Genomic DNA, 9,630 nt, shown 5'->3' on the forward strand with positions numbered 1-9,630 from the left:
CCTATGTTCATAGCTCCATTATTCAATCAATAGCCAGAGTGGAAGCAGCCTAAATATCCATCAACAGATGGCTGGCTGAAGAAGTTGAGGGACATATACTCCATGGAATACTACTCTGCAATCAAAAAGATGATACTGTGGATGGAACTGGAGGTGATAACGCAAGTGAAATAAGTAAAGAGATGAACAACAACTACCAGATGGTTTTACTCATATGTAGACTCTAGAGAACCTATAAACATGAACATGCAAAACACACACACACACACACACACCCAGGCATGCATACATGAGCAAACAAACTGGAAGACTGTGTAAGAACTGCAGTGGTTATCTTTGGTGGGTGGGAGAGTGGAGAAACAGCTTTGGTGGTGGGTGTGCTGTAGAACTATTCTCTGTAATCTTATAGTCTTGTAAACCACTATTAATCACAAAAAAAAATGAAAAAAGTAGCAACTTGAACTGTATATACCCCTGTACCATTCTGCTTGCAGAGCCAGCACATAAATGCAAGCTGTTCCTCTCTGGGAGGGAAAGACTTAACAGAACTTCCTCCCTCTGTCTGAAACCTCTAACTAGACTGATTGGTGGGAATCATCACTGGGGTAAGATCAGTTCATGAGACTGAGGAGGTGCCCATTTTATCAATTCAGTTACCAGCACAGAGTTGAATAGAGACTCAGGCAAAGATATTTAAAACAGAGGAACAAGATAAATCTCCAGAAATTGACCCTCATAAAGTAAATGTATATGATTATTTGACAAAGAATAAGAAATATTCAGATGGGGTTGTGGTTCAACTGGTAAAGTACCAGACTTACATATCTTAAGTTCTGAGTTCAATTTAAACAAAGACAAAGAAATAGTAAAAGATACTAAACATCCCCACACCTATGGGCATCTAATCTTTGACAAAGTTATCCAGACTATTAAATAGGGAAAGCAGAGTCTCTTCAACAAAGTGTTGAAAAAAATTTGGTTGAAACATGCAGAAAAATGAAACTGAACCACTACATTTCACCACACACAAAAGTAAATTCCAAATAGGTCAAGGACCAGAAACTATCAAATACTTACAGGAAAATATTGGCAACATTCTGTTCCATCTAAATTTTATAGGCATTTTCAGTGATATGAATCCAATTGCATGGAAGACTAAAACAAAAATAAACCAATGGGACTACATCAAATTGAAAAGTTTCTGCACAGCAAAAGAAACCACCACCCAAACAAAAAAGCCCCTTACAGAATGGGAGAAGATCTTTATATGCCATACATCAGACAAAATGCTAATAATCAAAATATATAAAGATCTCACCAAACTTAGCAACAACTACAACAACAAAATGACCCCATCCAGAAATGGGGAGAAGATATAAACAGAACATTTACCAAAGAAGAGATCCAAAAGGCAAAAAAACATATGAAAAAAATGTTCCAAGTCATTGACTGTCAGAGAAATGCAAATAAGACAACAGTGAGATACCACTTTACTACTGTGAGAATGTCATACACCAGAAAAGGTAGCTGCAACAAATGCCCATAGGTATGGAAGAGGTTGTGGGGACAAAGGAACCCTCCTGCACTGCTGGTGGGAATGTAAATTGATCCAGCTCCTGTGGAGAGCAGTCTGGAGAATTCTCAAGGCTAGAAGTGGACCTACCCTATGACCCTGTATTCTTCTCCTGGGGATATATCCTAAGGAACCCAACACACCCACCCAAAAAAGATTTTTGTATACCTATGTTCATAGCAACACAATTTGTAATAGCCAAAACCTGGAGGCAACCTAGGTGTCCAACAACAAAGTGGTTGAGTACATATACACAGTGGAATACTACTCAGCTATTAAAAATGGTGCATTGAAATAGTTTCTTCACCTCATCTTGGATGGAGCTTGAAAGAATCAAAGTGAGATAAGCCAGAAAGAGAAGGATGAATATGGGATAATCCCACTCGTAGAAGTTGAAAAATAAAAACAGAAGGAATAACACAAAGCAGAAGTTGGACTGGAGTTGGTGTATTGCACCAAAGTAAAGGACTTGGGGGGGGGGTGTTCAGGTCCTGCAACATTATGGCAGAGGAGGATCTAGGTGGGGGTTAAGAGTGTTATGTAGAAAACTGAGAAATGTTACATATGTACCACCTGCTGAATTTTACTGCCACTAATCCCCCCAATAAAGAAAAAATAAACCATGAACTAGAAAATATAAAAACTGAACTGTAAAATCCACTGGAGGATTTCAACAAGAGACCCAGTTGAGCAAAAGAAAGGATCGGTGAACTTAAGGATAAGTCACTGGAAATAATTCAAACAAGCAAAAAAAACCCAGTCCTTATTTGCAAGGGGAAGTTTTACAAATGGTAAAACAGTGCCATCAACATCTCTCTCTCTTTCCAACCAATTTCTCTGTCTTTATCCAAAATAAATGACTAAGTCTTTTATTAGTGATTTAGTATTGATTTATAAAATTACAAGATAACAGGGGTACAGGTCAGCACCATTCCCACCACCAGAGTGCTGGGTCCCAACCCCTCCATTGTAAGCTACAGGTGTTCTCCCAAGGCTGCAGATAATTGGTTAACTATTAATATTTCTACAACTATCTGCCTATATTAGTATATGTTCCCCACACACACACACTTTTTTTAAGGTCCCATCTTCTCTTCCTCTCCAAGTCACACATATACCAGTTACTACATCCAAATATCCTTCCCTTTTTCCTCCTTTCTCTGGTTTCTGATGGAGTTGGAGCTCAGAGCCCTCTGGTAATCTTCCCCTCATCATTTCTCCCCCACTGAGTATATGGATCATAATTATTTTAGGGGTATAGAAGGTGTAATTCTGCCTTCTGTAATTTCTCTTCCACTGTACATGGGTATTTACAGGTCAATTCATACCCCTAGCCTGTTCCTGTCAAGAAATGAATAAATTTTTTTTTGTTGTTTTCATTTTTTTAATAATTTATTTCTTTATTGGGGAATTAATGTTTTACATTCAACAGTAAATACAATAGTTTGTACATGGAAATGAATAAATCTTAAAGAAGTTACTCAAGCAATAATAATTTTAAAAAAGGATTTTCATAATGTCCAACAATCACAATTCTGATTATTTATCCAAAAGAAGTGAAATAAGGGTCTCAAAGAGATACTAAAATGCCTGTGTTCATTTTAATATTATTCACAATAACCAAGGAAGGGATACATAAATAAAAATTGAAATGAAGTAGAACAATGGGCTATTACATCACACTAGCAAAAATGGTTATTATTTTATTTTATATTCATTTATTATCGCTTCTTGGCCTTTTAGCTAAGATTAAGTGTAGTATCTGTTCTTATCAGTTTAATATATATATATTTATTTTCCCTTTTTTTGCCCTTGTTTTTTTATTGTTGTTGTAGTTATTATTGTTGTTCTTATTGATGTCATTGTTGTTAGATAAGACAGAGAGAAATGGAGAGGGGGGGGAAGACAGAGAGGGGGAGAGAAAGGCACCTGCAGACATGCCTCACCACCTGTGAAGCGATTCCTCCCAGGTGGGGAGCAGGGGCTGGAACCCGGATCTTTACACCAGTCCTTGCATTTTGCGCCATGTGCGCTTAACCCACTGCTCTACTGTCAGACTCCCAATGGTTATTATTTTAAAAAATAAGAAGGTGGGAAAAGTAATCATAATTGTTATGCAAAAAGACTTTTATGCCTTTGGTTTCTAAGGTTTTAGGTTCAATCCTCAGCACCACCATAAGTCAGAACAAAGCAGTGTTTTTGGTAAAAAAAAAAAATAATAATAATAATAATAAGTAAATAATCAAGTAAGCAAATAGGAAAGATGTTGGCAAAAATGTAAAGAAAATAGTCTCCTTGGGGGCCAGGCGGTAGCACAGTGGGCACATGGAGCAAAGCACAAGGACCAGTAAGGATCCCTGTTGGAGCCTGGGCTCCCAACCTGCAGGGGGGTCACTTCACAGGTGGTGAAGCTGGTCTGCATGTGTCTCTTTTTCTCTCCCTCTCTGTCTTCCTGTCCTTTCTCGATTTCACTCTGTCCTATCCAGCAACAGCAGCAATAGTAATAACAACAACAACAAGGGTAACAAAAGGGAAAAAATAGCCTCCAGGAGCAGTGGATCTATAGTGCAGGCACTGAGCCCCAACAATAACCTGGAGGAAGAGAGAGAGAGAGAGAGAAGGGAGGAAGGGGAAGAAAATAGCCTCCTTATACACTTTGCTAGGAATGTAAATCCTTGCAGTTATTTGGAAAACAGTATGCAAATTCCTCAAAAGTGTAAGAATAGAAATAGCATTTGGTACAACTACTCCACACCTGAATATTTATCCACGAAATACGAAAACTCTAATTCAAAAAGTATATGTGCACTTATGTTCATAGAACACTTTCACAGGAGCTAGGATTTGAAAGCCAACAAAATGCTCAACAATCTAACTCAACAGAGGAATAAATAAAGAAAAAGAAATGTATATTAAAGGAGATCTAGACTCCCCAAATTAATAGGGGGATCTTCTCTATATTATATAGACATTATTACTAAAGGTCATTGATTGTTTGAAAAATTTTTTTTAATTTTTTTGTTTGTTTTGTCTTAAATTAGACACAGTGAAGAACATTCAGGAAAGAAAGTCAGTGACAGTCCTCAGTCCACTGAGGACCCTCCACCAGCTACTCCAACTTCTGGGCCAATTTTTTCTTCAGCTGTGCTTTGTCTTGCAGATTCTTATGGCCCAGCATGGAGGAGCAGATCCCAAGTGTCTCTATTGTCTAGTGCTCTGCTTCACACTCTTCTTTGGCATCCTTTTTCTGTATCTTTATTTGGTGCATGGAATTTTGGGGAAATGTCTTTCAACACCTAGTTACACATTTTAATTCTCTAAGATCATGAAGTAAAGGTAATGGTCTAGTAGTGACCCATAACATATCTATGCAGTAAATACTGCTTATCTATTAAAATATGAAATCTTGCTACACTAGGGGTGCATCTAAAAAAGGGTATTATGCTAAGTAAAATAAGTCAGGAAAAGAATGACCAACACCAAATAATTTCACTCACATGAGGATATCATGTTTAGTGAAATCACCAGGCACAAAAAGACAAATACTGTATAGCTCCACTTCTGTGAAGTACCTAATAGTCAGGTTTACAGATAGGTGCTCTCTGGGGACCACTGAGGGAAGGAATGAGGAGTTACTAATCAACAGGCATTCATTAAGAATCAGACAAGGAGGTCTGGTGGTGGTGCACCAGGTTGAGCACATATGTTACAATGCACAAGGACCTGGGTTTAAGCCCCAGTCCCCACCTGCAGGGGGACAGCTTTGCAAGTGGTGAAGCAGTGTTGCAGGTGTTTCTGTGTCTTTCTCCCTCTCTGTCACCTCCTTCCTTCTCAATTTCTGGCTGTCTCTATCAAATAAACAAACAAATTAATAAAGGTAATACCAAAAAAAAAAGAATCAGACAAACAGATGTAGTATAAAGCATTGTACCTATATTCAGTAACAATGTACTGTTCACTTAAAATACAGTTAAAAGGATATCTTATATAACAAACTTCTGAATTATTGTGATAATGATTTCACAATACCTAAGGGGATTGTCATTACACAGTAAAATTATACAATGGTATGGTTGATTTTATTTCAGTAAAAGTAGAAAAAATATTGTTAGATGATGAATGGATGGATGCATGAGTGGGATGAATAGGCAGTATGTTGTTATGCAGATAGACAAGTGATAGGCAAACAGACAGGAATGAGCATGTACCCTAGAGAAAGGGTAAGCAATGAGTAGTCAGATAAAATGTTGGGAAGATTATGTGGGAAGATTATGGGGTGAAGTTGGGGCAGAGACCAATCACGGATGACCATGGTGGCCAACTGAAAATAGTAGCATTGGGAGAATCTAGAGTCCAGGGAAAAGGTAATAAGTTCATTTTGGTAACTTACTTTTTTTTTTTTTAACCAGAGCACTGCTCAGCTCTGGCTTATGGTGGTGCAGGGAACTCGAAGGAGTGTGGAATATGGTACTCTGAAGCCTCCAGCATGAGAGTCCTTTGCATAACCATAAACATTATGCTATCTCTCCTCTGATGAGTCCATTTTGAATCTGCATTTGTGATAGCCTTGGGGAGTCAGAGTGGAGCTGACCAACAGGAGGCAAATAGGTAGGCAGGGCTCTCCACACTGAGCTGTGGTTCACTTTTATTCTCAGAACCATCATAATTACTGGTTCTGCCGTAAGTGCGGAAATCACCCAAGGAGAGTGTATAGGCTGGCAAGGATAAAGAGATCAGAATGAGAACAGATGGCAAGGAAATAAGCACATGAAAAGCAGAGATGACACCACCATCCTCCCAGACATTAAACTGAAACGCCCCAAGGCATCCATTGTATGTAATGATCTCTCCTGAACACCTTGAAAGGTACAAGTTTTGTGGTCTTCCCAGGAGAAAAAAAGCAAACAGTCCCTAAAGCCATCGTGTGTGTTCTGTGACACTGGTGGATTCCTAGGCAAGATAAGAAAGCCAGGAGACTATGGCTCTGTAGAAACCAAGGTGGGTGGGGGGAGGAAGCATCAAGTACCAAGAGCCTGGGATGAAGAAGGCTGAGAGATCCCTCTCCCCAACCCCAGGACTGGGAAGCTGAAGCTGTTTCTGGTTAGCAGAAGTAGCCATGTTTGTGTTGGGAGGACACAAAGCCCACTGCTCAGGAGCTAATGGAGTCTGATATACTCCACTATACACATGCTAAAATTCATTTAATGGTGAATTTTCAATACAACACCGAGAAGAGGAAAGAAGTCAGACTATAATAGCACATAGGGATGTGGGATAGATTGTACTTATAGATTGAAGAGAAATAACAAGCATTGTGTTGAGGTTAAGGCCACAGAGTGGATGATTGGCAGTGCCTATTCACCATAGAGTGATGAAGGATGGGTGGAGAGACAGACAGGATATTCCTCTTAACTGGGAGAAAGGATTCCTCTCTCCTCTGATGTTGGGGAGAAGGAGGAAAGTGCTATGTATATAGAGAAGCTTGTAGGTATCAAGGGAGGCAATGGATGCAGATGGAATGATAGAATCCAATTTGGCAGTACTTAAGGTCACATTCTGAGTGTAATGCAGACAGCACTGGGCATTTTCAGGAAGAGCAGACTGGGTGAGAGCCATGGGGAGAACCCAGGTAAGGGGTACTGTTGAAGAGCAGCTTAGGGAAAGCAGCATCCTTCCCCCCTGCAGGAAACCAGAAGGGACAGGGGCAGGGCAGAAGCACCCACTAGTGATTCTGTATGTCTGCATATCCTGTGTCAGCACTTCCTCCCCACCTGACTCCAAAAAGCCATAAAATGTAGATGGAAGTTTTCTTTCTTCTCTTTACTTATTTTGCCGAGCATAATCACCTTCAGTTCCACCCATTTTGTCCCAAAGGACACAATATCATCTTTTTGATCTCAGAGTAGTATTCTATAGAATATATATCCCATAGCTTCTTCAGGTAGTCACCTGATGATGGGCATATAGGCTGCCTCCACTCTTTAGCTATTGTGAATAATGCAGCTATGAACATAGGGACTACCAAATGGTTTTACTTCTGTGGAATATAGAGATCTGATTTATATGAACTTGCCAAAAACAAACAAAAAAATCCAAACAAAACATCAAACTGTTTGTATGACTTCTAAGAACTATGGTTATCTTTGGGAGGTGGGAGAGTGGGGATACAGAACTTTGGTGGTGGGTATGGTGTTGGAACTATACATTGTACAATCTTGTGACAAACTATTAATAACAAATAAAATAAAAATAAAAATGGAGGCATATGTAAGAGCCTGAAAAATAAAGGCTGAATCACATCCCTTGAGGGTCCCACCCTTCCCCAGAAGGGACTATAAAACTTGGCCCTTAGTCACTCTCACTCTGCTCTCTCTTGGGTCTTCATACCTACATGACTTGTGCTTTCTTCTCTTTTTCTGTCCTTAATTTCTCCCATTAATGCTCACCTTATTCCTGAAACATGACTGGCTCTCTTTGTGATTCTTCCATATAGAAGTCAGTCTAGAACCCCACAGATTGGAGTGCAGGTGTAGAAGTGAGGACAGGAGAATGGCCCCAGTTAGCTGCTCCCTCTTCCTCAAGAGTATGACCTGGAACCAATGGAAGGACAGCCAACTTGCATGGAGGGATCAGCCGAGATGGGAAACCCTTAGAAATGTTTATTGTATTCCAAATTGTCATCACTGGTTTGGAAGGAGTATGAGCCCTGATAGCTACTCTCTTAGCCCATCTCTCTGGAATCTAAAACTTGATTTGTAAAAGAGCTGTCCAGGCTTAGAAGTATGAAAAGTAGTCTTAAATTTTCATTTGTTTGTTTGATTGTGGTGCTGGAGTCCCCCATGTGTGCATTTTCACAGCTCTCAGGCTGGGATGCATTTTCTTTTCATTCAGAGAGACAGAGGAAAAGAGGGAGAGACACCATAGCCCTGAATATTCCCCCAGTGACATGGATCTCCCATGCTGTAGCAGGACTCAGATATCTCCCAGACTCCCTAGAGCTCTTGGGGTCAGAAGATTCTGTAGAAAAACCAGAAATGTTTACATTTCTCTCTACCTTAGGCCTTCACCTGTCCTGAGATGGAGTTGGTATTTTATCTAGGTCAAGGGTTAACATGTTGGGGGGGGGGATATTTCTCCTGTCTTTGGCATTAGTCATGGACTTCTGGCCTTACACAGACAGTAGTCAGCACATTGCTGGGCTTTTATGGAGACAACTGGTATTCAGTCAATCAGTATATTCATTCAGTCATCTGTCTCATAGTACTATGTGTAGAAAGCCTATCTTACTGGTAACAGGGGCCTCAATACAAGGGTCAATAAAAGAGAAAGAGGGTCCCATTGGCAGGTGAACATGAAAAATCAGGATGACACTGTGGACTGGAGTCAATTATCTAAAGTCTCTTAGTACTGCTATTTGATAGTGTGAGTGGTGACATTAGATTTGTGTGGGGTCTAATGGAGGTTTTCTTCATCCTTCCCATCCTGTGTTCATGCAGTCTAAGGAAAAAGTCTCATCCACAGGTTTGGATTATGGTTCCTTATAAACTTATAGTAAGGACATGATCAAAGATATTAAGTTCAGACGTCAACATGTAGAAAGGACTTTAGAGATCAGTTTAATTCCCTATGGTCAATTTGATCTCCCAAAGAGAATTCTCACCCAGTTATGATCCAGTCTCTGATTGAAACTTACAGGGAACTCACTACTCCAAGGACTACCTCCCCATCTTTAAAAATAGCTTCATCATATTTTACTGCAATTCTGGCTTTCTACCTCCAGAACTGGAGCTATGTAAGACAAGCAAGATCTGTAAGTAAGTGATGGCATATACTAAAATCACCACACAGATTAATCTTAGGCTTCCTTATCACATTTCCAGAGAAAGCCAAAGGTAAGAATCCCCACTGTATGGGAGCTACTCTCTTCCCTGATCCAGTTTGCTAGTCCTTTTCCCAACTATGACACCATCTCCCCAGACAATAACTTAGGTCACTTGCATGTTAGACGTCAAGCTCAGGCAAAAACTAGTAGGGTCATGGGCCCCTTGGAATATAGC

The 9,630-nt window shown here is 39.9% G+C and overlaps 1 pseudogene; it reads left to right on the forward strand.

Annotated features, from left to right (window-relative positions):
- Positions 1–3,296: 3,296 nt before the first annotated feature.
- On the forward strand, positions 3,297–3,377 carry LOC132540525 (U2 spliceosomal RNA; annotated as a pseudogene).
- The last annotated feature ends 6,253 nt before the right edge of the window (positions 3,378–9,630 follow it).

This window comes from Erinaceus europaeus, chromosome 9, assembly GCF_950295315.1.
Source record: "Erinaceus europaeus chromosome 9, mEriEur2.1, whole genome shotgun sequence".
Taxonomy (NCBI): Eukaryota; Metazoa; Chordata; class Mammalia; order Eulipotyphla; family Erinaceidae; genus Erinaceus; species Erinaceus europaeus.